This window comes from Gopherus evgoodei, chromosome 11 (assembly GCF_007399415.2).
Source record: "Gopherus evgoodei ecotype Sinaloan lineage chromosome 11, rGopEvg1_v1.p, whole genome shotgun sequence".
In the NCBI taxonomy this organism is placed as follows: domain Eukaryota; kingdom Metazoa; phylum Chordata; order Testudines; family Testudinidae; genus Gopherus; species Gopherus evgoodei.
The window spans coordinates 4,031,016-4,053,903 of record NC_044332.1 but is presented as its reverse complement, the minus strand read 5'-3'; the positions used below and the strand labels follow the sequence as shown (position 1 = coordinate 4,053,903).

Here is a 22,888-nt window from a genome sequence, read left to right as displayed (position 1 = left end):
TACCGCAGATATAGCTGGCCTGCGGCTTTTTGCTTTTCTGTTGCATGATTTCACTTAGGCTGCAGAAGATGATATCAGCTGATTGCACTGGCCTGGAAGCTCTATAATTGTTTCAATGTACAGTGATCTGCTGCCATTCGCTAGGAGAGGGAATCCTGTTGGTTTCAAGGAGATAGGGGACATGAGAGTGATGGAAATGCTGGGCCTGTCTGCACACAAGTAGTAGGGTCCAGACTCCAGAGAAATAGAAATACCATGTTCAGAGCTGGCAATGACTCACTCCCCAGGTAGCTTTATTGGTCTTTTCCACCAGGCATGAGAAAAACAGTTCAAAAGCAGTTTATAGCCTGTGTGCCCACATGATCCCATTTTAAAGGGAGTTGGAGAAAGGCCTTTGAAGCCTCCCAGGCTTCATCTGCTATAGCTTCATATGCAATAGCCTTATATGGAAACCCATCCTCCCAGTGCAATCAACATCTGGAGAGCTAGTGTGAATTGCCTGCTGGTATTTTTACCAGGGCATGCTCTCACCCTGCCTTGAGACTGACACCCTGGTAGAAATACAGGGTAGGTGTAGCTGTGTCAGCCTCAGCCCCAGGGTATTCGAGAGGGGCTGGGGAAGTGTTCTACTTTGCATTGAGTGGTGACCCGAGGAGAAGCCTTTCCACCGAGGCTAGTGATGGGAGCCATAGATAAACCTACAGTTCTTCCAACTCTCATTTCTAAAGGGGGCTGGTGAGGGGGGCAGACCATTGGCTGGGCGTTCATTTTCAAAACACAAGGCAGCGTATCAAGAGGTGATGGGTGTCATTCCCTTGCTAACACTAACTGCTCCTGCTTAGCTGGTAGTTCAACGTGCCTTGCCTACAGCGGGTAGGCCTCAGCGGGCTTTCACAGTACAGGAGCCATTATGCTTTCTGTATTCCTACATGACAAAGCTCTGTCTTTTCTGGCAGAGCCTTGGTGGTTGTTTTACCCTGTTCCTCAGAGAGCTTTAATCGAAGAGCTGTGAGCCTGTGGCCTTAAAAGAAGCAGTGCTCAAACAATCCCAGGAACAGCGCTGTTAGTGCTGGAATCCACTCCTGAGCAGTGACCCTCTAGGACAGTGGTTCTCAAACTAGGGCCACTGCTTGTTCGGGGAAAGCCCCTGGCAGGCCGGGCTGGTTTGTTTACCTGGCGCCTCCGCAGGTTCGGCCAATGGGCAGGAAGGGCGGCCAGCACATCCCTTGGCCCGCACCGCTTCCCGCAGCCCCCCTTGGCCTGGAGCGGTGAACTGCAACCAGTGGGAGCTGCAATCTGCCGAACCTATGGAGGAGGCAGGTAAACAAACCGGCCCCGCCCGCCAGGGGCTTTCCCTGCACAAGTGGCAGCCCCTGTGTGAGAACCACTGCTCTAGGGAACCTGTGCAGAGGAATTCCCTCTAGTCCTCAGACACTGATGTTGGCTCCCAGAGCTTGTGCCCATTAAAGTGCCTTCAGTGATGAGAGAGGGAGAAATGCAGAGATGCCTGTGAGATGCCAGTCACTGGGTCTCTCATTTCCACCACATTAGATGGAATCTTGCCTGTGGCTGTGGCAAACCTGCATGTTAGGACTAAGTCAAACAACATTGTTTTCCCCTCCAAACCTGAATGTGGGGAGCAAGGCTGCTCAAGTTGGTGGCATAACTGTCTGCCTGGATCCTTCTCTAAATCCAAGAAGAGGTTTTAGAAATTGTCTTACCTGCTCCCTGTGGTATATTATTTTACAGGGGGAGGTGGACCAGATCCAGAACCTTTTATTTGACTCTCCCCCCCGCCGCCTTAGTTTCTAGTTTTGGAAGAAGTGGAATATGGATCCCAACCACCTTTGGACTGGGCTTGGTTTTGCAAAATCGCAAGGTGGCCAATGCAGTTTTTCCACAACTAAAACACCGGACTCCTAAGTCCAGCTCTGCTTACTGGCATCTGGGGGTTAGGTTCCTTCTTTCTTTTGAAAAGCAAGGCAGCTGCATACATCTCCACAAAAACATTTCTGTCCCTTTCAGGCAGAGATGTTGTATTCTGCACATCTTCACTTGGCATGTCCTGGTTCATACTTCCTTTCACATCAATCTGTTGTACTGAGTGCTTACCCATCCTTCATGAAGTTATCCTCTCAACCATCCTGGGAGGTGGGGAAGTACGACCAGCTCCATTTACAGCTGGGGAAACTGAGGCACACTGCTGAAACTTGCCCGTGATCAATCAGCAGGCCCGTGGCTGAGCTGAAAATAGAACCCAGGTCTCCTGAGTCCCCTTCCAATGCATTAGCCACTAGGGTAGGCAAACTGCTAGACCAGTGTGCCTCATCTTTCCTAAGCCCTGATTCGGAAACACGTCTCTACTGCTTGAGCTAAGGGATCAGGTTGAGTGGCTTGGCAGTAGTACCAGCCTCTCTATGACCCAGTGACTAGAGATAGTGTGATGCAACAGGCAGGGCACTGAACTGGTACTTGGGAGACTTCAGTTCTGTTCCCAACTCCACTGCTGTGACATGGGGTAAGTCACTGCCCTTCTGTGCTACAGTTCCTCAGTGGCTTCCCTCAGGTGGTATGGCTCTGCTCAGCATCCGAGGGGCTCCGAATCTGGCCTGTCGCTATTGGTTTTGGACTTTCTTGCGAGGAGATTGTGGCTGCCCTGGGTGTGACATGAATTCCAGAATAGTGATTTTACTACTAAGGCGCATGCATGTGCATCTGAAGACTGGGCGAGATTCACCTGCCGAATACATAAAGGCAAGAACAGTTTTGCTGCTGTGAAGCAGAGTTTTCGCCACCTTCTGAGTCTGCTTCTTGACGAACCCTGGGGAAAACATGAGCCTGCCAATCCATCCTGCCAAACTTGGCACATTGGTTTCTTGGCTTATCTGTGCTGAGAAAGCACATCATCTGACACAAGGGAGACTGACATGGTGACCAAATCAGGCACAGAGAAACCAGGTTCAAGTCTCCATGTTGGCCTGGAGAGAATTAGAATCTTCTCTGTCAAATCTGTGCTGCCTGCAAACACAAACTGTGATGTGGGCCAGAAGTGAACCCATCAGGTCTGACTTTTGTATTCCTGCTGAGGAGCAAGATGGGATGCCAATTCTATAAGTCACGAAGGTCCCCCTTCTTCAGCAATAAGGCGAGCACAGCTCGCCTGCACGAGAGAGGGAGGACCCTGCTCTGCAAGGACTCGGCCCAGACGGTGACCAGGTCTGGGCCGAGAACGTCCCAGAACACACGGTAAAACTCCACGGTCAGTCCGTCTATGCCTGGAGATTTGTTGGTGGGCATGCGACGGAGGGTTTCCGAGAACTTGGCCAGAGAGAGAGGCAGCTCTAGCCAGTCCCGGTCGCCCACGCTGACCGTCGGGAGCCTGTCCCAGAGCACTCTGCAAGCGGCAGGATCGGTCGGATCCGGGGATAAAAGGAGTGTGTAGAAGGTCCTGGCCCTCTCGTGAGTTTCCTGCGTGCTGGACACTCAGCAGAGACACAGAAATCCCTCAGTGTTTGGGTATTGGAATGAGAGCAGTGGTGAACATTTCAGTAAATCTCACAACTACAGTTCTTAAGCCTGTTTCAAGATCCTTTTATCTGAGGCCAGGGGCAGAGTGGGAAGATTCTAGTAGTATACCACATCCAGTATTGCCAACACCAAGTTTTCAGAAATCATGAGACGGGCTTAAAAAATCAGGAAGGTGGTTTGTTTGTTTGTTTAATCAGTTTTGGCTTTGTTTTTTGAGGCTTCAGGTCACACTCAGGTCATGTTTTCAAGCTTTTCTCTGCAGCTACCGGGGCTAGACATTGCTTAAGAAGAAGCAGCTGAGATTCTCAATCACGTACCTCCAGGAGCTGGGACTCTAAGAAAACTACGAAATATCATATGATGTGCCATTAAATTGTCAGTTAGCAACACGGCAGATAAACGGGTGTTTGATCAAACTGAGAAGTGGAAGATTGTGTTGAAAGCAGTAGTATCAAGGTAGCATGCCTGACCACATTGCTTCAGAGCCATGCTAGACTATGTGGAGTGACCAGATAGAAAGTATGAAAAGTTGGGATGAGGTTGGGGAGTAATGGGCACCTATATAAGAAAAGTCCCCAAATATCCAGACTGTCCCTATAAAATTGGGACATCTGGTCACCCTAGAGTATAGCAATTTGCTACGGCTAAAGATATCAGTGTTGTGACACGTCTCTTACTTTCTTGTGTAGACTGAAAATATTGTTTTATCACTGTTCTTAGGAGCCATCTGTTGCTGGGGTTAACTGGGCCAAAACAGAGAGGTCTGACCTTACAAGTCCTTACTTGCGATTAATCTTTACTCATATGACCAATCAATTAGTCAAGTCAGGTCAGTGAAGATTAGGTGTGGTGGTGGTAATGGTTTGCATGATTTCTTGTCGCAGGCAAGAGAGAGAAGGTTATCACCCAGGTGCTGCGAACCCTGGCAGACAGCTTTGTGAGTGAAGGCACTAGGTCATCAAAGCACTTCAAATACGTGCTTCAGTCCCACCGATGGAACTTAGAACTTGTCTGTGATGTACAGGTGTTCGCGTGCACCTTTAATTAAGCCAGTGCAACTTTATGTGTAGACCAAGCTGTGTTTAAAGTTGAGCATGATTAAGCCATTGACATCAATGAAAGCTGGATCAGGCCCTCTCATTAGCCTTTGGAATTCACTCCTCTTCATCTTGATTCATAATAGCCTGACTTAGGGCTTGTCTACATCACAAAGTTGCAGCGCTGGTGAGGGGGTTACAGCGCTGCAACTTAGGAGGTGTACACATCTGCAGGGCATCACCAGCGCTGCAACTCCCTGTTTGCAGCGCTGGCCGTACTCCCGTTTTGTCTCGGGTGTAGAGGATCCAGCGCTGGTGATCCAGCGCTGGTAATCAAGTGTAGACACTTACCAGCGCTTTTCTTGACCTCCGTGGAATAAGCAGGTATCCCAGCCTACCTGAGGAAGCCTCTCTGGTAATCAAGCAGGTCTCCTTCCTCGGTTTGCTCTCACATTCCCCGAACCCCCGAGCAAGCAGGTCTCCTTCCCTGCGGTTTGCAGGGGGGTTCGGGGAACGCGAGAGCAAACCGCGGGGAAGCTGGTCTCCTTCCCTGGTTTGCTCTCGCGTTCCCCGAACCCCCCTTGAAGCCGCCCAACAGTGCTGCAGTGTGGCCACATCTAACACCACTTGCAGCGCTGGTTGCTGTAAGTGTGGCCACTCTGCAGCGCTGGCCCTATACAGCTGTACTAATACAGCTGTAACAACCAGCGCTGCAAAATTGTAGATGTAGACATACCCTTAGTTAACTTTAGGTGCACTGTATGAGCCCTCGATTCTCCTGAGCTTGTCAGGAGACAAATTAGGGCTGGGTGTAGGTGGAAGTCAGTTGGGAGTCGAATTGCAGAAGGGTTTGCACACCATGGTGTCACATCTGTGGTGTTGCTGGGATATCTGATCTTAGGGTAATTGATGAGGCTGTGTATTTTTACAAACTCATCCAGAGTGCACAGAACTCTGACTGGAGAACAGTAAAGATTGGTATAAATAAATAACCTGGCCCACTTGTTAAAATATCATTTTTCTTGTGAAAATTTCTATAGCTGGAGTGCTGAATGGAACTATCCTCACAAGCTGAAAGGGCAGAAATCAAACTGGCTGATTTATAGCTTTATTTTATACATCATAGAATATCAGGGTTGGAAGGGATCTCAGAAGGTCATCTAGTCCAACCACCTGCTCAAAGCAGGATCAATCTCCAGATAGATTTTTAACCCCAGTTCCCTAAATGACTGCTACAGGGATTGAACTCACAACTCTGGGTTTAATAGGCCAATGCTCAAACCACTGAGCTATCCCTCAGCCTTTCCTATGACTTGCAGCCAGTTTATTAGATGCCCTAAACCCATTATAAGTGACTGATATAGAGAGATGATTGACAGCATATTGTATTACCAGACCTTTCACTGAACATAATTATTTGTCAGCAAATATCCTGAAGTGATTAACTACAGCAGAGTAGCCTTTAAATGTGAGGCACACTGAGGAAAAACAATCATTTACAATTTTCTTTTTCTGTTAAGACCTTTTATTTCCCCTGCTCTGTTTACAGCTGGTGTATTTTTAGCCAGTTCTGAGAGAGTGCAGGCTTCCTCCAAATCAAGTTGTGACTAGCAAGCTGTTCTCACCTGGGTTTTCACACATGCCCTCTCATGCCCCTGTTAGGTAATAAAGCAAGTCCTCACTCACCTCTCCAACACCCAAGGTCGTGCGGAGTTGGAATTTGGGCACACAATTCTGTCAGAGACCAGACACCAATGCGTTGATCAACGGGCTCACACTACCCCAAAAGCTTTAGAATAAGTGTGGCGCCTTTATTAGGGGTGAGCATCAATATTTATACACAGAAGTAAACAAAGTGATTAATAAAAGATAATGGTCATGCATAATCAATCAAGATTTTACAGGAAGAGCAAGTTTAACAAGTAAATGCATAGAGATAAAGGCTAATGGCTACTTGAGGAAGGGGGTGTCATGAGTAGTTTGCAGGTCAGTGCTTTGTTCAAAAAAAGGTTCAGAAAGGATTATGCAGAGACGGCCAGTCTGGGTGTTTTTTGGCTCCAAAGTTCACCAAAAGTTTAGACCCAACACCCCCACTGCTGGACCTGTATAATGGGATCTCCTCTGTCAGCATGGAGTCTTAGCAACCATTGATGTGATGAGAAATGGCTTTCATGAAACAAGATGATTAGAAAACACTCGTGTTTCACAGATCCCATTGCACTTTTTCCAAATTAATTCCAATTTCTTGGCCAAAAGAACTGTCCAGTTGATTCAGACCATCGAAACCAGTATCTCTTCGATATCTGATATGATCGCTCTATCCTCACAATGCCCCTGTGAGGTAGGGAAGTGCTAGTGTTCCCATTTTACAGATGGGGACCAGAGGCACAGAAAGAATTCGACCTTGTCTACACTCCAAAGTTTTGCCACGTTAACTGTAGCAATAGATAAAACAGCAACCCGTCTCCTCCCCAAGTGCAGATGCAGTTGTACCGGTATAAATGGTTTATCCCACATAGCACATTCTGGTTTGGCAGAATGAAACAAGCTGTACTGGTATAAAGCACCTTAGTTGTACCAGGATATGTCTACACTAGGGCTTTTGCCGGCACAGCTGCTTCAGTAAAAACTCTCGCTCTTTACTGATACCGTTATTCCGGTAAAGCATTGTAAGTGTTGACCAAACCAAGGTGCCTCCCCCAAGGTCAAACAGGAGGCCTGTAGCAGAGCAGGGAATTTGAACCTAGTCTCCTAATGCTGAGGCTAACACTGAACCACCCATCCTGGTCTCTCTGATAGCCAGTCCCAGCTAATTCAGAGGAAGAGACAGGAAATGCAGCAATAGGCAGTTATGTGAGAATCTCCCTACCCCCGGGAAAGTTTGTTCCTAACCCCCAGTGTTGTGAGTTGGCTTTTGCCCTGAAGCATGTGGTTTATCTCTTCCAACATTCTTCGCGGTTTATATTGATCGATTGACTTGCTCCTTGCTATTGGAATGCTGGGCATTCTCGTTTTTAAAATCCTACCAAGCTAAAACCATGTCTCAAAGCCCTTCATTGCTCAGGCCTTGGCTCCCTGGGAAATCACCGTCCCCTCTTGGCATTGCTGTGATCAGCTGAGGCACTGGAGTTAACAGCAAACAGAAGGGTCTATCGGTGATGAGTCCATTGATGATGTTACTGGCCTGGGCTGAGGGAGCCGGAGTTTGACAGGCCTTCCTGCATGACTGGGAGATTCTGTTTTAATCGAGGGAAAGGAGCTGGGTGGCAGGTTTTTGTTTTCCTTTGTGCTGTGGAGGACAACAAAATCTCCAGATTTTGTATGTATGTTTGTGATCGAGTAGAGAACACATGTGTTCACACTGATTCCAGTTGTGCCTGGTTTTCAGACAGGAGTTCCCATGAATCATAGGTTCATAGACTCTAGGACTGGAAGGGACCTCGAGAGGTCATCGAGTCCAGTCCCCTGCCCTCATGGCAGGACCAAATACTGTCTAGACCATCCCTGATAGACATTTATCTAACCTACTCTTAAATATCTCCAGAGATGGAGATTCCACAACTTCCCTAGGCAATTTATTCCAGTGTTTAACTACCCTGACAGTTAGGAGCTTTTTCCTAATGTCCAACCTAAACCTCCCTTGCTGCAGTTTAAGCCCAATTGCTTCTTGTTCTATCCTTAGAGGCGAAGGTGAACAAGTTTTCTCCCTCCTCCTGCGGACACCCTTTTAGATACCTGAAAACTGCTATCATGTCCCATCTCAGTCTTCTCTTTTCCAAACTAAACAAACCCAATACTTTCAGCCTTCCTTCGTAGGTCATGTTCTCAAAATCTTTAATCATACTTGTTGCTCTTCTCTGGACCCTTTCCAATTTCTCCACGTCTTTCTTGACATGTGGTGCCCAGAACTGGACAAAATATTCCAGTTGAGGCCTAACCGCCATAGAGTAGAGCGGAAGAATGACTTCTCGTGTCTTGCTCACAACACCCTTGTTAATGCATCCCAGAATCATGTTTGCTTTTTTTGCAACAGCATCACACTGACTCATATTTAGCTTGAGGTCCACTATAACCCCTAGATCCCTTTCTGCCGTACTCCTTCCTAGACAGTCTCTTCCCATTCTGTATGTGTGAAACTGATTGATTGTTCCTTCCTAAGTGGAGCACTTTGCATTTGTCTTTATTGAACTTCATCCAGTTTACCTCAGACCATTTCTCCAATTTGTCCAGATCATTTTGAATTTTGACCCTGTACTCCAAAGCAGTTGCAATCCCTCCCAAATTGGTATCATCTGAAAACTTAATAAGCGTACTTTCTATGCCAACATCTAAGTTGTTGATGAAGATATTGAACAGAGCCGGTCCCAAAACAGAACCCTGCAGAACCCCACTTGTTATACCTTTCCAGCAGGATTGGGAACCATTAATAACTACTCTGAGTATGGTTATCCAGCCAGTTATGCACTCACCTTATAGTAGCCCCATCTAAATTGTATTTGCCTAGTTTATCAATAAGAATATCATGCAAGACCATATCAAATGCCTTCCTGAAGTCCAGGTATACCACATCCACTGCTTCACCCCCATCCACAAGACTCGTTATCCTATCATAGACTATCAGGGTTGGAAGGGACCTCAGAAGGTCATCTAGTCCAACCCCCTGCTCAAAGCAGGACCAATCCCCAGACAGATTTTTGCCCCAAATCCCTAAATGGTCCCTTCAAGGATTGAACTCACAACCCTGGGTTTAGCAGGCCAATGCAATTTATAAACAAAGGGCACCTGTTTGGCAGATGCAGAATTTGAGGGGGAAATCTGCCTTAGTAATGATCTCAGGACTTGGCCCAGCAATTACTTCTAATAACAAGGACTCACTGAAATAATTCATACAGAGCAAACATACCCGCTGACTGTACTCTGGTTTGCATGTGCGTCCAGTGTGGGCAATGCAGTTATCCTAAGCATAGCTATGGAGAGCGCAGTGAAGTAATGAAGGACAAGTTATACATGAACGTGAATAGTGGCTCAGATCCTCAGCGGTATTTAGACCTCCTAACTCATTCATTTCAGTGGGAGTTAGATGTTCTGATCATGCAGGCTCTCGGCTGCATGAGTAGTTGCCCTGAGGTCAATGAGTCACACGAGGAAGGGCTGCAGAAGGGGGTCCAATAGGACAACTTGTATGAAAAAAGAGCTTTGGATGCTTATAAACCATTTATTTCTCTCTTTGGGCTTTTATTTCTTTCCCTGAGCTGAAGTGGTTGGGCTTGATTCTCCACTTCTATGCCCAGATAATTGCACTGACGTCTCTGCAGCTGCCACCAACCTCCTATTGACAGTGAGAAATTGAACAATTTACCATTGTGGATGTGATTCTCCATAGCGGGGACAGGCTCCTGCAGGCAGACAGTGTGGCTCCAAGTTTGCTTTCTGCTCCAAGGAAGAAGAAAAACAAATGGAGCTTTGCAGGAGGACAAGGGAAGATACAGCCCAGGTCAGAGAGAACCAGCTCCCCAGTGCCACTCAACAATATAGCTGGCCCCAAAGCACCTGTGGAAAACTTTTGACAGTTCTGTCAGTGTCGTTTCCTTTTTTCATCAAAACTTGATTATTTTTTTTAACAGATTTCCATCAACATTCAAAAAAATGCCAACTGGCTCTAGTCACTTAATTTGAAAACACACACACACACACACACACACACACTCTTAGTGATGTTGGGATTGAGGCCCACACACACATACACACTTAGTGATGTTGGGATTGAGGCCCCGTTATGCTAGACACACACAGTGCAAACACTTCAGACTTGTCTAGACAGGGTAGAGTGTGTGTTAGCTAACCCATTGTGACCATCCTGTTGGAAAAGTCTAGTGTAGACATGCTATGTTGGTCAAGCTCCAGCGTTTTATCCTGGCCATTTTAGCATGTGTTAAAGGCAGCCTGTCTTGTCTACACTAGATTATTTTCAACTGCCTTAGATAGCGCATTCTAACAATACAGCTCTTATCCTAGGGAGGTTGTGGAATCTCCATCTCTGGAGATATTTAAGAGTAGGTTAGATAAATGTCTATCAGGGATGGTCTAGACAGTATTTGGTCCTGCCATGAGGGCAGGGGACTGGACTCGATGACCTCTCGAGGTCCCTTCCGGTCCTAGAGTCTATGAATCTAGCCTAGGCAAGGTCATAGTAAGAGACAGTCCCTGCCAAGCAGAACTTACAACCTAAGGCCTTGTCTACTAAGGATAAGTTTTTTCGATATGACCTAAAGTGTGAATGTAAACAGACCTATAGTTCTACTGGTCTATCAGCATAGTTATACTGGTATAATCGCCAGTGTACATGGGTGTGATTTTGCACTCCATATGCTTTATGGAAATATGCTTATGAATATGACAACTGGAATACGCTTTACGCTAAATACCCCTTGTATGGTGTCATTAGAAAGCTTGTAATCTACTAAGTGTGTTCATCCTATTTGTTTGCATGTATCATTTCTATATCTCGAGTTAGGAGAATAGGATATGAACTTGTATCACTGATGTAAACATATTAAGTGGAGGCCATTAGAGGTGCTCCAGAAACAATCAGTTGTTAATGGCATTAGTTACTTGAAATCCTTCCTGTGTACGTGTGGGCCAGCTCACGGGGAATGGAGACTAGGGGTCTGACCACTTCACCTGATGATTAAATCCATCTGAAATTTGATACTTTTCCATTTAGAAGGAGGGGTGGAGACCCAGAGAGACAAAAGATTCCCACCTTGTGCCAAAGCTATAAAAGGGGGTGGAGCAGGACAAAGGGGGAGGCCAGTCATGAGAGAACCCCTGCTTCCCACCTGAGATGTCTGTTGGAACTAACAAGGACTGTACCAGGGGAAAGGATTGGGCCCAGACTAGGACAGAGTCTAGTCTGTGAAAGAAGCTTATTGGAACATCTCAGAAGGTGAGATTACTTGTAATCAGTTTTTTTTAATGTATTTGGCTTAAATTTGCATGTTTGTTTGCTTTTGGTTTTTTTGCTTTATTTTGCTTGGTGACTTACTTTGTTCTGTCTGTTATTACTTGAAACCACTTAAATTCTTTATACTTAATAAAATCAAATGTGTTCATTAATAAACTCAGAGTAAGTGATTAATACCTGGGGGAGCAAACAGCTGTGCGTATCTCTCTATCAGTGATACAGAGGGCAAACAATTTATGAATTTACCTTGTATTAGCTTTATACAGAGTAAAACTGATTTATTTGGGGTTTGAATCTCATTGGTAGCTGGGTGTCTGAGTGTTGGAGACAAGATAACCTGCTGAGCTGTTTTAATTAAAGTCTGCAGATTTGGGGGCGTGGCCCAGACCCTGGGTCTGTGTTGCAGCAGGCTAGCATGTCTGGCTCAACAAGGCAGGGTTCTGGAGTCCCAAGTTGGCAGGGAAAATGGTCTCAGAGGTAATTTCAGTCATGTGACAGTTCCAAGGGGATCTCTGTGACTGAACCTGTCCCAATGAGCTCAGCTGAAAAAGGCACTCATACTAGAATGAGAGGGTCCACATGGGTGATTATACTGGGATAATTATAGTGTCTTAAAGTAGCACCTTGAGTGTTAGCAAAGAAGACAAGGCCTACACAGAGAAGAAAGGAAGTACATGCCCCAGGTCACTGGCAGAGCTGGGACCAGAACTCAGGACTCCAGCTGCCCAGTGCCTTCTCCACTAGCCTATGCTGTGACAGAGGGTTTTCCTAGGACATTTGACAACCTTCTTTGGCCCTCCAGGACTGTTAGCATGGAAGAAGATAGAGATGCTTGGTTGGTGTGTGAGCCACGAACAGAAGCCAGGTGTGCTGGTCTAACACACGGATCACAGCGCTCCTCTGGAATGTGTTGCTAGATGTGAGCTGATCTGGTGCAGTTACCTTTTGCTTTTTCATAGCAATGGGCTGGAGTCCCAAAGTGGAGCTCTGCTTTGGTTTTCAGATCTAAACACAAATGTTTGGCGACATTCTCTCTATGCATCTCTCGAGTGTGTAGTGGGCTGTCATTGGCATTTTTATGGGAACACACTGGGACGTGATGGATTCTCCACTCCAGACTGCTACCCACCTCTCCCCTCCTATTTAAACTGTATTTCTCCCCTGGCTACAATGTGAAGTTGAGTTGTACCTCTTCAATCACCTACACACCCCCTGCCCCATGCTATTCAAGCATGGCAGAGCATCTCACTGGATTGAGAACGCAATCTGTCCATCAAAGCCATGACCTGCAGTTCAAAGCTCCCAGAGCTTTGTCTGTCATTGAAAGTTTCCTTCCATTCCTTACTTTAGATCTGTTTATTGAAGCTATTCTTCAATCCTGACACTCTTTCGTGTGCTATATATTTGCCTGTGCTATCCCTTATAGAAAGATGTCAGGCCATCAGATTTATGCAGCCATAACCAGGTTTCTTGAGAGTGAGATGCAGTAGCCTTTACATAAATCAAGTTGGCTTTTGAATCTGGGTTTCTGTACTGTTAAAAAGGAACAGGAAAGGGGAAAGCAAGACAAGTTTTTTTTCATTATACCTGTACACAAGTCATTAACATTCTTTGCAAGCACCCTCTTGTCCTAACTGAACAATTTAAGTTCTTTGGAAACCAACAATTTCTGCATGTTTCCTGGTGAAACTAAAGTGAGACAGAAAGGGGGGGAATTTGGATTTACTTCAGGTGTCATTTCGGTTCCAGCAGCCTGGTAATGGCCAGGGGCTTCTGAGCTAATGACACCAGGGTGTTCTGGTTACCATAGGGAAAGATGGCCCATCAAGGAGGGGAAGGGATGATATATGGGTATTTGATACTTCCTGCTGTGCATTTACAAATTACTTAAACACAAAAGACAGAGTAGGGAGATGGTCTTATGTTTAAGGATTGAGCTGGGTTCAGTTAGCGGCTTCACCAAGATCACATCTGAAGGTTTTGGTGAAGTCATTCACTTTCTCTGCTAGTGTGTTTGATTCTATTCTAGGTAGGATCATAGACCGCCCTTATCAGTGTAGTGTGTGAGCACTTTCCAGTAGTGTGTTAAAAGACCCTTCTCACATCTGTCACATGCGGTTTGTTCTCTCCTGAAGGAGAGAATGGTGGGTATGATGCCGTGTTTTGGTAATGCAGGTATTTAAAAAAAATTGTTTTAATCTTTTTTTGTTTAAGTTGCCATGCTGCTCTGTGTTAATAACCAAGAAAGCTGGGTGGAGCAGTGCCAATAGAGTAGAAAGTGGTGAGATTTGGGATCGTCTTTAGTTCCTGGGGGAGTTTGTTCTACAGTCTGGTACCAGCCTCTGAGAAGACTCTCTCCTGCACAGACAAGCTTTATTGCAGGGAGTTCCATGGGTGCCAGAGGAGCAGAGCTGTTGCCCACAGTCACGTCCCCTCCTTGCTTGTTAGAGCCTTGATATGCCCCCAACAGCATAGTGCAGCTGCTGCTAGGAGAACTCTTACTAATTCCCCCCACACTTCTCTGGATGTGCACAGAGGGGACCACACACCATCCCCTCCGGCCTACCTAGCCCTCTTTGGCAATTTGGGGAATCTGTACAATTCATGAATCCAGTGTGAGATGACAAATGCTCTGTCTATAGCTTGACAGACTCCATTTTCCGTGTGTAACCCTTTGTCATCTCTAGGGTCTCTGGGCCTCTGTTTTGAACTGCAATTCCAAAGGCATTGATGTAAAGTGCTCTTCCATTGAAAGGGGATCACTCTAAATAAGATACGGGCTCCCAACCAGGAGCACTGGTTGGTCAGGGGAGAGGTCACCTGGAAATGAAGTCACCTGGTAGGAGCTGCTAGTCACCTGAGGGTGCTGACCAGGAGATCTCTTGAGAGAGAGGCTGGAGGGTGATCTCTTTGGTCCTCTTTTCATGAGCCATTTTTCACCAGCTTGAGCTGAGAGATGCTGCATGTAGGAGCCTCGTGAGGCAGGGAAACCTCTAGGAAGGCCAAGGGAAGGGTAAGCTAGTGAAAGGCAGTGGGGTTAGGGCACTCAGTGACTTCTAACTGCTCTGTGCTCTCTTATGCTTCATCTGGAAAGTAGAAGAGCAACTGTTAGAACCCTCTGCAGAGTGTCTATGTGTGTGTGTGCAAATGCTGCACCTACCACGTACCCCTGGAGAGAGGTACATCGTGAGCCAGAAGGCTCACAGCTGCCGCGGGACTCTGGAAGAGGGTATATTTAAGCTGAAGGGGTCTCCTGGAGGTCAGCGCTGGTTCTAGGGGCTACGGCCAGATAGGCCTGAGGAGATCCAGTTCAGGGAAGGGGCAGTAGAGAGGTGCCCAGGAATGTGCCAAGGAGACCCAGGGAAGATTAAAACACCCGGGGATACAGAGATGGGATATGGCCCCATAACAATCTGATGGGCAGCAAGCGGAGAGAGCCCCACCAGACCTGTGACACCTTCCCTGTGCCAACAGTGCAGCAAGATGGGAGGAGAGGGAGCTAGGCTATGAGGTGGGCGATTTGTATTCAGTGCAGCTTGCTGCTGCCTCCCTTCCCAGCCCCAGCCTAGCCTCTGAAGAGCTTGTTCTTGGAAGCAGGGGCCTCTTTTCTCCCACCACCAGCCAGGGGCCACTCGCTGCCTCCCCAACCCCTAGTTTGGATTCCCCACATTGCCTGAGTCAACCCCTCTGTTTGACAGGGCTCAGAAAGCAAAGCTCTTAGCCAGCTAACACTGATTCCCATACAGGCTTCTCCCAGGGGGCTTCACATTGAGGGCCCGATGTCACGGCTTGGACACTACTCAGGGTTTGTTTGGCTAACCCTGCCTGGGCAGGCAGGAGTTATTGAACACACCATTCTGTTGCGCTTTGAGAGAATTCCCCACTAAGTGTCCTGTAGGGAATGTACACTGAGCTGGGACCCAGGAGACCATGAGTTCACATCTCACGGTCACTGACTGCTCTTTAAATTTCCATGCACTTCACAGCCCTTACTATGGACCAGGCATCAGACCCCAGCCCTGGAAGGCAGACAAGTGTTGGACCCTCTCTTGCCATTGTACACAAGTTCCGTAGGAGGTTGCACGAGGCTGCCTCGGGCACAGCTGGGTGTAAAACTTTCAGCAGGCAGTCACAAATCCTATCACTCAGCTGTACCATCTGCCTGAAGAAATGTGCTTTGGTATCTTATCTCTAACACTACCCCACCCTCCTCTCACCGAGTCAGGGGGCTTGTCTACATCAGAAAGTTGCAGTGCTGGTGAGGGGGTTACAGCGCTGCAACTTAGGAGGTGTACACATCTGCAGGGCATCACCAGCGCTGCAACTCCCTGTTTGCAGCGCTGGCCGTACTCCCATTTTGTCTCGGGTGTAGAGGATCCAGCGCTGGTGATCCAGCGCTGGTAATCAAGTGTAGACACTTACCAGCGCTTTTCTTGACCTCCGTGGAATAAGCAGGTATCCCAGCATACCTGAGGAAGCCTCTGGTAATCAAGCAGGTCTCCTTCCCTGCGGTTTGCTCTCGCGTTCCCCGAATCCCCGAGCAAGCAGGTCTCCTTCCCTGCGGTTTGCAGGGGGTTCGGGGAACGCGAGAGCAAACCGCGGCGAAGCTGGTCTCCTTCCCCGGTTTGCTCTCGCGTTCCCCGAACCCCCCTTGAAGCCGCCCAACAGCGCTGCAGTGTGGCCACATCTAACACCACTTGCAGTGCTGGTTGCTGTTTGTGTGGCCACTCTGCAGCGCTGGCCCTATACAGCTGTACTAATACAGCTGTAACAACCAGCGCTGCAAAATTGTAGATGTAGACATACCCAGGGAGAGAAGCCAGGCTTCGTGACTGCCATCGGCAAATGACATGCTCCCAGATGGCACAGGGAATCAAGTGGCTGGTGGAAGGTGGCATGGGGGGAAATGAGTCAATGGTTAAGGAGCCAACAGACTATCAGACTCAAGCCAATGCAATGTCCTACTCCTGGGCAGATCAAAGGGAGGCCAGGTGTACTCATTCTGCCCAATTTCAAACCCACTGGAGCATTTGCTGATCCCAACATTTCCTTTCAACATAACCATGATTGGGTTTTGCATTCCCTTGGAGAGTGGGCGGGGGCGGGGGAAGACCAGAGAGGAAACACAGCAGAGAGGGAGCCCAGTGGGTTGGAAAAGGCAGAGAGAAAACCAGGAAAAGACCTAAGGTCCAGTTCTCTGTTGTCCCGCCCTGCCTGATCATTGACACCAGTGCAGAATGGGTGTCGAGCATTGCATGCTGAGCGTGGGGGTGTTTTACAGCTGCTTGGACTGCACAAGGAGAACCGGCCACACTGGCTCTGGACTGGGGGCAGACTGCTGCCCTAGCTGCAAGGGCGGGCTGGCCTTCCAGCCTGCTATAAAGCACAGATTTTGTGACGGCTAGAAAACACTTTTATGAGTGGAAAAGCAAACACACGGACAAAGCACGCCCAAAGAGTAGTTTCTGTAGCATGCAAAGCCTTGAACTCATTCTGATTCTTCCTCCAGGACTACTGGTCCCGCCGCACCCCAGGAAGTCAGCCCTGGTTAGCCATTCCCTTCCCAGCTCCCCGGCGTATACTGTTTTCTCCATCTCTGTGTTGTTTGAGTTGTCAGCTCTTAGGAGTGGGTGCTGCCTTTAAAAACAGCTGATATGACTAGAAACAGCCTCAACGTCTAGTGTAGACACAGCGTAACATCTCTGCTGGCTGTGTCGTAACTTAGCTACAGGGTGTTAGCTCGCCTCGACCGCTTTTCATCCCATTCCCTACAGGACACTTTCTCAGACCTGCAGGCCAGGTCTACCTTTGTCAGCAGCGCTATCCCAGCAAACCCTCCTGGTGCAGACACAGCTTACAGCAGCATGAGAGGGCTTCTGTGTCAGCTCTCGATGCCAAATAAGCTATTGTGGACACAAGCACATTTTTGTGAGTGTACCTGTATCTACAGTAGGGCTTTGGCCAGCACAGCTACCTCAGCCCATAAATCACACCCCTAGTCTAGACTAGACATAGGGGTAGTTTTCACCCATGTTACGTTAATGTGACGTGTTAGTGAAAATGAGTCTGTTATAGTTTTAACTTGTGTTAGCTGGTCAAGTTAAACCCTAGCTGGGGAGACCAGAGTTTCATTAATGGCTGTTAAAGCTACACCCACTCTGGCTTGACTAGGATTTTAACACAGGCTCGGTAACAGGTTCAAAATACACCGTTTTTTTCCTGATGAAGATGGGGTCTCAGTGTCTCGAGGCTTATGAATAACACTGCAAAGTGGAGCAGACCTGCTCCGTCCAGTCCCCTCTTTAACATCCCTTGTGCCATTGAAAGCAAGCATCTATAGAGAACGTCCAGGCTGTGAACAATTCAGTGAGGAGATGGTATGTGAGAGGCACATACACAGCTGCCAGAATGTCTCTGCGGCCTCAGATTGTCAATCAGAACAGCACAGAAGGACACTACATTCCAGGGAGATTAAATCTGACCTTCTGTCCTTCCTGGCCAAACTTTCTGCTTGCAAGCTTGGTGTGATATTATAGATATTGGGGGACCACGTTGATTTAATCCACAACCACTTCCCATACACATAAACTAATTGCCTCATTTATTAACGGTCAATAAATTAGTGCCAGAAGCCCAGCTCTCATCATGAGCAAACCCTACACTAAACAACGAGCTAGCGAAAGGGAAGGAAAGGGTACATTGACATTGCAGCGGGAGGTGTGGTTTCCACTGTGGGGAGATGTGCTATCTTTGAAAGCTAGCATGCTAAAAATAGCAGAGCAGTCTAGGCCCGCTGCGTGGATGGCAGCAGAGGCAGGCTGCCTACATGCTGAGGGTCCCTGGCAGGCTTGTACTAGGCAAGCTAGCCTGTGTAGCCACGGCTACCTTATGTGTCGCTCGCTAGTGTGTGTACGTCTATCTGAGCTGGACATTGCACCCCCAGCTGCAGCCTAGGCAGCCTAAGAGCCAGCCTGTGACACTTGCTGCATGCCTATGATTGCATGGTAGCAACTGTGTAACAAGTCCCCTAACTTCCTTGTACTTGTAGCTAGTACTGGAGCAGGGAGTAAGCTGTGCAGGGCCCAGGTTGATGATGTTCCTCTCCGGAGCATGGCAGGGAGCGGGGACCAGCTTGTAGCTCTCGGAGTCACACTCTGGTTGGCCCTGTGCTCCTGGGGCACATTTCTGTGCTGCCCCTTATGCAGGACTTGTGGCAAAGCCAGAATTTAGCCCCTATGTTAAATATCATGATGACTCTGTCCTTAGCAGTGCAGCTCAGCTTCATTAACAGTACGGCCCCAGAGCTAACGTTCCAGGAGGGTTTGCACTTTGCAAGACAGCTGTCCAGCAATTTCGCAGAGTTCTCCCGTGCGCTTCAGGTTGTCCTGTTAAGATCCCATGATTGCAATCGAGGCAAACTTTTCTCCTAGGCAGTTAGCACAGACACAAAACAGACGGGCAAAAAGCTGACATTAAGAATGAATACACGGTTTTACTTCCCTAACTGCTTTGCTATAATTAGGCTTCACAGAAGGTTGCCAAGGATGGACGTTTATTCCTCCACGAGACTGGGGAGCGCATGAGTTATGAATCACCCTGTAACTGATTTGTCCCGCTGCAACCTAAACAAATTCTTTCCATCTTAGCCCGGGGATTGTGAAAGGAAGCTGGGCAGCAAAAGGAGATATGAGGTCGGATCCTCAGCTGAGTCCAACGGGGTGATGCTAATTTACCCCAGCAGGCCCAAAGTCAGGAGAAAACCTTAAGCAGAGATTCTGTGTTGCCCATCCAGGAGGCAGTCTGAAGGAGACATGCAGCTTTAAACCACCTTTGACCTTTCTCCAGGCTCTGGCCTGCACACTGAGTTCACTCACTCTGGTGCGCGGCCTTTGGGAAATGCACAGCAACTCAAGCATGCGTTCTCGCCTGCTCTGAGAAAGGCACAGGCACCAGCCCAGGCCAGTGCTCACCAGCCAGACAAACATCCTGTTAGCCATAGACACCACGCCAAATGGGACATGTCCAGTGGGAAGACAGTCATCTGGTCCATTGCCAGAAATTGCACAAGAGCTAAAAGCTTGAGTCCCCTGGTAGCTGAGTGAGTCCTGCAGCTCTGACCGGTAATGGACACGGATCCTTTCAACTGGACTCGGGGTGCGGACACAAAACACAGACGTGCTGGATAGTGGGACAGATGCACATGATCCTGAAGGGGAACAGCCTGGGCATGTAGAGGCAGGGTGCCAGGAGCTGGCCAGCAGCCCCATGAAGAGAACAGTCCCTGCTTCTAGGGACCCAGTGGGCATTCGATGCCTGGCAGGGGATGGGTAAGTGATGGCGCTGCAGTTCTCCCTCCCTCCAGAACTGGCTGGGCACGGGGGGGGGGGGGGGTGTGTATCCAGCACCCTCTTCCAGGTTGGTGCAGCAGGTGTGCCAACCCCCACTGACCCCCCCACACACACCCCTGGGAGTCAGAGAGGGCCTGTGACACTGTCTAGCTCTGAAGAGCGTGATCGATGTGGAGCAAAGCTGTGGCCTTTGCATTAGAAGTGTGGATGACAGCCAAGGCACTTCCTTTCCTACCCCATCTGCCTTTCCTTTCCTGCCCCATCCAGGAGCACCTGCCTCCTCAGCATCGGTGCTGGGGCTTGCTGTTGCTGCCTGTGCCTGTGCTGCCAAGCACTGTGGATAGCCTGAGTTACACTGGCTGGGTGCAGAGGCGGCTCTAGGGATTTTGCCGCCCCAAGCACGGCAGGCAGGCTGCCTCTGACGGTTGGCCTGCGGAGGGGCTGCTGGTCCCGTGGCTTTGGCGGACCTCCCACAGGCCTACGGGAGGTAGGCAAACCGCCAGGCAAACCGCCAGAGACAGCCTGCCTGCGGCCCTCGCAGCACTGGCAGAGCGCCCCAAGCACACGCTTGGCATGCTGGGGCCTGGAGCCGCCCCTGGCTGAGTGGAGATGCCCAGCATGCCTAGGGAATGCCTTGGAGAGCTCAATGTCTCTCATGCAGCTGACTCACCAGGCGGTTACTGGCTCAGCAAAATGACAGGATGATCGGGGACAAGAACTGTGCCAGTGAAACATGCACGCTTCAGCATCGATCAGGGGTGACGGAACACGAAGAGTCTCAGCAAAGACTCCGAGGAAGGGGCAGGAAGAGGAGGGATGAAAAGAATGAGGATGGGGAAGGAGGAACCATGAGGATGGGGAAGGAGGACCCATAAGCAAGGGGACAAAGTTGGTGAAGGCAGGACACCAGGTGGGTCACAACTTGCCAAGGTAGGTAGTGCCAGAGGCTCTTTCCTTTGCACATGAATTTCTGCTCTGCACGATGCTACCCAAAGATCCCCTTGCTTAGCAAACGCAGCCTTGAGTGGGAAGCACCATGCAGAGACCACTGTGGGTAACAGTGTTGTCTCCACGCTGTGCCCTAGTGTAAAACATAGCCACAGGAAACGTACTGCACAGGAAATACATGAGCAGCACCCTGGCAAACCAAAGCCATGAGGGGAGCTTCTGCGGCATCTAACAGAAACGTGCAGCAGATTGGGCACAACAGCTTCCATGACTTTTGCATTTTAGCAGGTGCCAGGCTGTTTCTGCCACCACCTGTCATAGCTCACTGCCCACTCGGTGCCAGACTAGGAGAGCAAATTTATTTTCCTGATCCTGTGTAACAGATGCTCCCACACTGACAGAGGAGTAAAAAACCAGTAACTGCGTCTTGCTTCGAAGTAAGTAACCCCAGGCTTCAGAGCTTTGCTGGTGAAGATAATGCTCTGTACCAAGGTTCAATGAAATGTTGATTTCCTGGAGCTGGTTCAGGACTCAGAACATGCCACTAAACTTCAGTGGTTGCACCTTTAAATGCAGCTGCCACCACCTTTGGTACATATTAGCCAGCGTGTTAACAAAACTAAAAGAATGGGAAGGTTGCCAATTCTTTCAAACAATCAAAAGAGGCCCCTGGTTGTAAAGTGGCAAAGGCTGCAAAGGAGAGAACTTACAGAGGTTATTTAAACATTAACTAGTGCAACAGGCCCTTGGCATTAAGGATTTCCATTGACATTTTGGTCATTCACTTTCTCCAAGCCTTGAAGCTGTGGCTGGTAGCCTGTGCATAGAGTATGGAATTTCTTTGTTTGTGGTATAACATACAACATAGTATGTATTACATCTTCCCTCCCACCCTCCAAATCATTAAAGGAATGTTAAGGTTGCAAAATCAAACACTGAAAAGCTAGAAAATGCCAGAACCAAAGTCATTGTCAAACATGGATACTCTACTAAGGACCATGGTGCCATCCAGAGCGCCCACAGTTGACGGCATCCCACCAGGCACATGGAGTGAAGTTCCCAGAGCTGACTCAATCCGACAAACCCATGAATCTCTGGGAGGCCCCCACAGATGAATCTAGGTGAGGTCAGGGCATGCAGCCCTTCACGTGTTGATGGAGCATTTGAGAGCACAGTCTGCAGGGGTGTTTTTGTCCATCCTGGCAACATAGCCAAAGAGTATGCAATACCGCTTTTCAATGTAACAAGCAATGGAAGGGAGGCCAGATCTTCATGAGATTGTGACGTTTTGCACAAAGACAAACCACTTTATGCCCAGGATTGGGTGCTGACAGTGCATACAGAATGCCTCCTGCTGCTCCAAATCTGGCTGTAAGAGGAGCCAGGTGTGACGGTACCTCCCATAAGGCTCCATGGAAATATGCTTAGAATGTGTTTTATGCTACATATGCCATGTAACATATCTCCGAAAAGGTTATGATCTACTGAATGTATTAATCCTATTTGCATGCATGTTTCATTTCTGTATTTGATGTTATGAATGTTGGCTGTGTACTGGCTTGATTTCTAAATAACCTTAGTAGAGCATTTGGTCAGTTACTGGAGAAAGGAACGCTGAAGTTCAGTACCTAATCAAGAAGCACTTAAGGAACAATGGATCTTGGAATGCTCCAATCCATATAAGAAGTCTACTTGAGACATTCAAGGTAGCAGATAAGCCACGGCTGCTACCTGTAAAAACTGTCATGCATGGACATGTGACTGGCTCATGTGACTCCAGAATGCCATCTTGGAGCTGGACTTTGCTTAGGAGAGAGGAGGGGGTCTCCACCCACAAGAGAAAATCTATCTAAACCTCTGGGAGACCCCTTTTCTTCAGTTGGCTAAAGAAAGAGCCTCTCCACCCGCCACCCCCACGATACCTGAAAGAAATTGGAACAAAGGACAGTGACTGCAAGAGGTGTGAGTGATTGCTGGACCCAGGCTAAAGGGAGATTAGCCTGTAAAGGGGAGCATTCTGGAACTGGTGAGGATCTTATCTGTATTCAGTTTGGTTACATAGA

General features: G+C 48.3%; 1 long non-coding RNA gene across 1 annotated transcript; it reads right to left on the bottom strand.

Moving 5' to 3' along the window:
• Positions 1-399: 399 nt before the first annotated feature.
• Positions 400-22,683, bottom strand: LOC115660084. Its single transcript, XR_004002734.1, has 4 exons — positions 22,548-22,683; positions 18,012-18,014; positions 9,974-9,980; positions 400-409 (listed from the first exon to the last, which is right to left on the bottom strand). It is a non-coding gene; the product is annotated as an uncharacterized LOC115660084 (long non-coding RNA).
• Between the last annotated feature and the right edge of the window lie 205 nt (positions 22,684-22,888).